Below are 7,500 nucleotides of genomic sequence, written 5' to 3' on the forward strand. Positions count from 1 at the left end.
TCCCCTCAACAGCCTGTAAGAGACAGAATACAGGGATAGGGCTTTGAGGTAGTCTGTATAGGGCATGTTATTTATGCCTTGTATTCCTTTAGGGAGGAACCTCTGTGAACATTCCTATTGTTGGATATGCCTAGTTAGTTTCATACCAAATAAGGCATTGTACTCAAAGATAGGTCGGATGAATGCCGAATACAGTGGAATAATAACTTCCTTGAACTTAGATGCCATATCGTTGTTTACAAGTTGCACAACATGGAACAATTTCCTCGCTGCTGTAGAAAAGTGATGGTCAAAAGCTAGACAGCTGTCTACAATTGTCCTCAAGTCTTTGACCACTAGGTTGACTCATAGAGGTGTATTGCCAATATGATAGTAACTAGGGGTGACTGACATCCCAAAGGATAGTATTATACATTTCTTGGTATTTTGTTTTAGTCTATGTCACTGAGACCAGTTGTTTGTCTGTGTCAGCCCTTCTTGGGGAACATTAGTGTCAGTGGGGGATTCTATGACTGCTCCTAATTTGCAGTCATCTACAGATTTGTTCAGTCAGAGGACCTTGATCTCAGAAAAGTAGATGCCAAAAATAAGCAGTCCCAGGACCGATCCTTGAGAGATTCTGCTGGTGACTGTGCTCTTTGTAGAGGTGAACTCAATTCTAACTTCCTGGGTCCTGTCTGTGAGCTAGCAGACTATCTACTGGGTGGCATAAGGGTTTATACTGAACCTCTTTAGTTTGTCAACAATGCCTGAGTGGGGCATTGTGTCAAATGCCCTGGCCATGTCAAAGTATGCAGTATGAACCATTTTGCCCTCTTCCATTACTTTGGTGACCATCAAAGAAGTCCACCAGGTTAAGCACCCTTGATGAAACCAGTCTGGGTTGGATCCAGTGTTTGAAGGTTTCCTTTGTCATTATTAATCATTTCCATGGTAATTCTTTCCATGGCTTTGCATATGAGACTAGTGAGACTTAAGGGTCAGTTATAGATTCCAGAGTCTGTAGATGTCCTGCCTTAGTGCAGAGGGATGATGGTGGCTGGTTTCCATTCATGAGGCACAAAACCTGTTTGGAGGCTATGGTTGAATAATGATTCCAGAATAACTGATTGGTTTATGCTATTTACAAGGCAGCCTGGGATATTGTCTGGGCCTGTCAATACAGTGTTCTTGGCCTTAGACAGACAGCATTGAGGACTTGTTCCTTAGTGATAGTGTGAGGGGTATATTTGATGGTATTTCCTGAGGGGAGAGAGAGAGAGCAGTAAAGTTAGAGATGAATTTGTCTGTCAGTAAGTTTGCTGTATCCCCTGGCTCAATATTGATGGCTCCATTAATAATGAGCTGTGCACACAATTGCATATTACCTTTGAGGTTGCGGACATAGCTAAAGAATACCTTGTGGATGTCCTTGGCCAGGGAGGCAAATTTGCCTCAGTTTTGGCTTTGAAATAATCAGAGTTTTGTTTGGTTTAATTAGAGCACTTTTATCCTGTTGGGTGCTACACCTTCTAAGATTTGTCATGATTTTCTTCCTTTTGTTATACAGCCTACTGATGTTGTGATTCCAACAGGGTGGCTTGTTTTTGAGTTAGTTCTGTACGTATTCCTCATGTGTACAGCTGCCTCTATGCAGCTATTAATATGCTTGTATAGTTTTTTTTTGTGAACAGTTCCATGTAGGCAGCAGTGTTCTCAGGGTTTGGGGGCTTAAACTTTTGCCAGGTTATCACTTAATAGTAGGAAGTTAGTCTCAGAGTAGTTCCTTAACATTCCAGAGTTAGCTGGGGTTCCAGATTTTATTTTACTTTAAGGGAGACTGTTTTGAAGTCTGAGAGGACATTACACTAGGGTGTGTACAGTGCCCCATATTAGTGAGGACTACATCCAGTCTTTTTGCTTCCCTTGTTGGCATACTGACAGTCTGTTCCAGGATGTTTGTGTTTACAAAATCCAGGAATCTCTATGGCTGCATGTTTGTTGGGTCTCTATGTGTTCATGTGAGTGCCTTTGGGGTTGCTGAGGGCATTTGTTATGTGTACTTTTCTAGAAAGTCTTTGGTGTTCAGGAAGGTTACATTTAAGTGCTTCAGCATACGTGGCTTTATGTGTTTGCTTCATGCTGTGTGTGTATACCACTGACAACCTGATTGACATTAGGGATGTTTTTATGTGACAGCTTTGCCTCCAGAGACATTGTGCAAATTCTTCTCTCACGTACCTTATCACTTTGTCATAAAAGGAGTCCTTGTGATATATCTCAACTCCTGCTGCCTTCTTCACCATACTTCATTGTGCAGTACTCTGCTCTGATTCTTAATCATTTCCTAACCTAAACAGTTTCCATCTTCCTAGGTTAACCAATGACATGACGTGTTCTCTGTGATATCTGACTAGTGAGTTATGGACGAGGTGTAGTACTTATCTAAAGCCTAACTTCTGCTGTCATCCACACCCCCACCCCAAACTGGTATGAGCCTAAAAGGTCTGTTCAGTAAGAATATTTCTCTTCTCTTCATATCCCTTTACAGTTAAACCCTGCCATTTTGCTAAATTGTCCAGTAGTAAAATGCTTTACCAATGAGTCTGAAAAATGTACACTCTTGTAATACTCTGTCAGTAAAAAGTCCACTAGTCATTGTACAAGTGTTTAATAATTCAAAGAGACAGAACTGCTAAACATATAGTCATTATTTACCACTGCATAAATACAACTATATTCTCAGCAAGGAATATGTACACAACTAAGCATATGCTGTTGAACACACATGCACTACATTTTCTCCCTATCATAATATTATGTCTCAAGTGTATAGGTGTGTGTGTGTGTGTGTGTGTGTGTGTGTGTGTGTGTGTGTGTGTGTGTGTGTGTGTATAGGATGGATGGTTGGGCGGATATGGAGAATGTTTTTCTAATAAATGGCCATTTTAATGGCATTTCCATTAACCAGGAGTGCTCCCTATCTCCATTGTTGGCATGATCCTACTGTATGTGATTATAATGAGATGTGTGAGGTGGAGAAGGGCAAAGCAACCCACATTGGATATTTGCAGTGATGAAACTCCTGCAAAAACAAAGGCCACAGTGCCACACCAAGACTGCTAAAACAGCATACTCAACTAACTGGGATTGTCATTCAAACAACACTACTTTGAACTTGTAATAGGAAGCCTCACTTCTGCGAAAGTTCACTTTAATGAAAGTAAACTTTTGTGTAAGTGCACTTCACCGAAAACACCGCAGCACAGTGGAGGACATAAAAACAAGCTATGTTGTCCACTATGGTGCGATAGTCATGGACCTTAGGGTTAGGGCAAGGGTTAGGGTAAGGGGATAGTTAGTAAAGCTATCCCCTTACCCTAACCCATGCCCTAAACCTAAGGTTCGTGACTATCGCACCATAGTGAAGGACATTGCTATGTCCTTCACTGCAGTTGTCACGGATCTTAGGGTTAGGGCACGGGTCATGGTAAGGGGATAGCCATATATATACTTATATATATATATATATATATATATATATATATATATATATATACACAAATATATGTGTGTGTGCAAACATTTTGCATCCTTTTCTACTGTTGATGTTAACTTGTTCTCGGTGGAGATAGGTTGAGGTACAACAATCATTCACAAGTTGAAAATTCGATGAAATAATGTGTGTGTGTGTGTGTGTGTGTGTGTGTGTGTGTGTGTGTGTGTGTGTGTGTGTATGTGCAAACAGTGGACCTGTCTCAATTTGGATTTGTTAAGGGCAGGTCATCATTACTCATCATGGTGGATGTTTTTGAAAACGTCCCCAAAGCAATGGATGAAGGCAAAACAGTATATACCACATACTTTGATGAGCCCAAAACTTTTGACACAATTACCCACTCAGGCATATTAGAAAAGCTAAATAAACTGGGAATAAACCAGTATGTCACATACTGGTTTGTCAACTGTCTCACAGATAGGATGCAGGAAATCAAAACAGGTGAAGTTACTTCCACAAAGAGACCAGATATCAGTGGATTTCCCCAGGGTTCTTTGCTGAGACCTCTCCTGTTTGGCATCTACTTTTATGATGTTAAAGCCAATACCAAAGGGCTCTGTCTGACTATGTTTACAGATGACTGCAAGCTAAAGGCAGTCATTCAACCCCAGTTACTTAGCCATCTTGTGGGAAGGTTTGTCTGAAATAAATAATTGGTGCCAAAATCATGGACTGAAACTAAAAGCCAAGAAATGCATTACTGCATCCTTTGGGAAGTCATCTACCCCAGAGAACTACCAGACTGACAATTTACCCCTATAGAGCTGACCCAGTTATTCTGGATTTGGGAACGTATATGGGCAGTGACCTAACTTTTATCAACATGTGTCCCTTGTAGTATGAAAATACTTCTATAATGCACAGCTTATAAACAAAGGGATTAAGTCTAGATCTAGGGATGCCATTGTCCCCCATTACTCAGGTCTCATTAGGCTATTCATTGAATAGAATGCCCATACCTCTTTGCTATCCAGACTTTTGCAGAATGTCCAGATTTTTGCCTCAAACATTTGGTCCATTCTGCATAAAATCTGTGGTTTTCTGGCAAATTGTTGAGGATTGAAGTAATTAAATAATGACATACATTTACATTTCAGGCTTCATATTATTCAGAAAATGCATGTTAATGCAATACCTGTTGCCTGTGAGGTTGTATTCCTACCTATCTAACCCTCTCTACATTCTCCTAGAATTATTCCCCCAGTGAATGTATTTCCTTGGTATAGGACTGTCTGACTTCATTTGTATTTATAGATTGTGAATGGGAAGAAGAGGGTACCTAACCCTTGATTACTTAATACCTGGCTGGGGTATTTATTTTTGATAGTTGGTAGAGTTTAAATACTCCTGCCTCTATAGTGTTTCACTGAGATTTATTCATCACATATAGCTAAATTTACGCACTATGCTGCTTATATGTATTTAGCAGATGTTCTTATCCTGTATTATTACCTTGTGATATTTGCTACAAGTGTGAATGTTTTTAGTTGTATTGTATTAAGCAAATGTTCTTATCCTGCATTATTACCTTGTGATATTTGCTACAAGTGTGAAGGTTTTACAGGAACTGCTATCTATTGCATTTTTTCTGCTTTCTTACTGTTTTTGTTACACTATACCATAATCCTTTTCTTCTTCCTCCCTTCCTAGCTCTGATGCCTGTTGACCACCTGTAGGTCTGGGTTTGCTTAACCTACCAAAGACTCCAGTCACCTACCCTACCTACGTATTTACCCTATATATTCTTGGATAGACTCCTCCTGAAAGACACAAGAAAGTACGTCCTACAAACTCTTAAAGGTTTTTATTCACTACATGTATGCTTCTTGCACCCTGAAGTATTGCTTATCTCTAAGTAAGAACTGCCAGCAGCCACCCATAGCCTCTCCCTTCCCTTGACCACCAGCAACCCCAACTACCTGCTCCACACCTCAGTTGCACACTCAGTCAGTTATCCTGGTAGCAATTACCTGCTGTGTCCACTAGGTGGCTCCCTTCAACTGGAACTGCTTATCCCTCCAGACTTTTCTTCCAGCATATTAATTCCTATTGTTTCCCACTATCTGCTAGCCTTTTCTGCATCTTCCTCCTTTCTCCTTTCTCTATCTTACTCAACCTTACCTCACACACTACTTACACCAAGTATTCTTCCTTCCCCTGGACTACTTACCTTCAAAATAAGCACCTCTTTGATTGTTTTCCTCTCAACTTCTCTGCTTTGGCTCTTCCCACCCTACCCCCAATTCCCACCCACCCCCCGGGGTCCTACATTTATCTTCACTCTAGACACACCTCTAACTTCATCCTCCCAATCATACTCACATCCTTACTAATTGGGTACCACCCCACACTTAGCCACACCTATTCCTATACTCTAACCAGCCTAACACCTCCCTCACTAACACACATTACAAACCACTACCCCTACCACTCACCTTACACTCCCACAAAACTTCCACCTATTACACACCCATAAACCACACTCAAACCCACAACTACACTATCATGACCATAACTACACTCCACTCACAACTAAAATTACCTATCTGCTTCTTACTTACATCCCTTCTAATCACCACATACTTCCTAACCTCCTATGAACACTCTATTTCATTTTCTCTCTCACTCCCCTCAAAACATACCAGTACACCGACAACATCCACACCTCCTTCCTTCTTACATACCCCCTCACAATCCAATTACCTACTTGCCAAATACCACAGACTATTACACTGCAAACTACTAAAAACAAAGCTAAAGAAGTCACTTTACACCTTCCAAAAACATATAATTGAAAACTATCTTACTCTACTCCATCTACTACAAGATGGTGATATACACCCCAACCCAGGCCCTCAAACTACTACTATCAAAACACACAAAAATCATATCAACCCCTTCTCTCCTTCTTCCACTACACCCTCTAACTTATTAACTCTGGCCCATCTCAACATACGTAGCATCTGTAACAAAATTAGCCAACTCCATGCCCTATTAGAAGTTCACAAATTTGATATACTATGTTTATCAGAAACTTGGCTAAAACCTTCAATTAAAGACATTGAAATTACCCCACCTGGATATAACATTTTCAGATTAGATCGTACCTCCAGGAAGGGAGGTGGTGTAGCTATTCTATACAAAACATACTTGAAGCTTACTCTTCTTGACCTTACCCTCATTCAAAACAATAATGCTGAAATAATCTGCTCCAAAATTCAAATTAACACCACTAAAGCTATTAATATAATCTGTGCATATCTCCCCCCTGGAAACAACATCCCTACTTTAGAGCAACTTCTTGAACAACTCTCCAATAACCTCCCTCAAGAAACACTGCTCCTTGGGGACTTTAACATTGATTGGAAATCTTGTAACAATGTTAACCCTACTTCCCATATAAAACTTTATGGTTTCAAACAACTAATTGATAGCCCCACTAGAATAAACAATAAAAGTAAAAAGGAAACTACCTTAGACTGGATTCTTACAAACTCACCCCTACAAACCTACCATACTGGCATCCTTCCTGATGACCTCAGCGATCACTCACTTACCTATGTCATTAGATCTAAAACTAATGTAAACCTACCTACCTCTCACAGAACACTATACTCAAAAAAAAATTTAATCCTGAACAGTTTCAAACTGATCTGTCACTATATGACTGGTCCCCTCTTAAATACCTCTCACTGAACAATGCTGTTGAACATTTCAACTCTGCATTCCTCGCAATCTTAAAGCAACATGCCCCAAGTCGCACCATTAGAACAAAGACCAAAACAGCACCATGGCTAACCTCCAATACTAAACAAAAAAATCAAACTTAGAAATAAAGCTTGGAAAAGATGGTACTCCTCTAGAAACCCAACTGATCATCAAACCTTTAGACAGCTCCGAAACAACACCAAAAAAGCCATCCTTTCAGATAAGAAAAATTACTACTTTGAACTTCAGCAAAC

At 40.1% G+C, this 7,500-nt stretch overlaps 1 protein-coding gene across 1 annotated transcript in view; it reads left to right on the plus strand.

The window, feature by feature from the left end:
* CA7 (carbonic anhydrase 7) overlaps positions 1-7,500 on the plus strand; it is a 397,617-nt gene that overhangs the window by 74,297 nt on the left and 315,820 nt on the right. The gene's annotated exons all lie outside the window — the stretch shown is intronic.

The sequence above is a fragment of the Protopterus annectens genome, chromosome 8.part1, assembly GCF_019279795.1.
Source record: "Protopterus annectens isolate FY-2018-M chromosome 8.part1, PAN1.0, whole genome shotgun sequence".
NCBI classification, from domain to species: Eukaryota; Metazoa; Chordata; order Ceratodontiformes; family Protopteridae; genus Protopterus; species Protopterus annectens.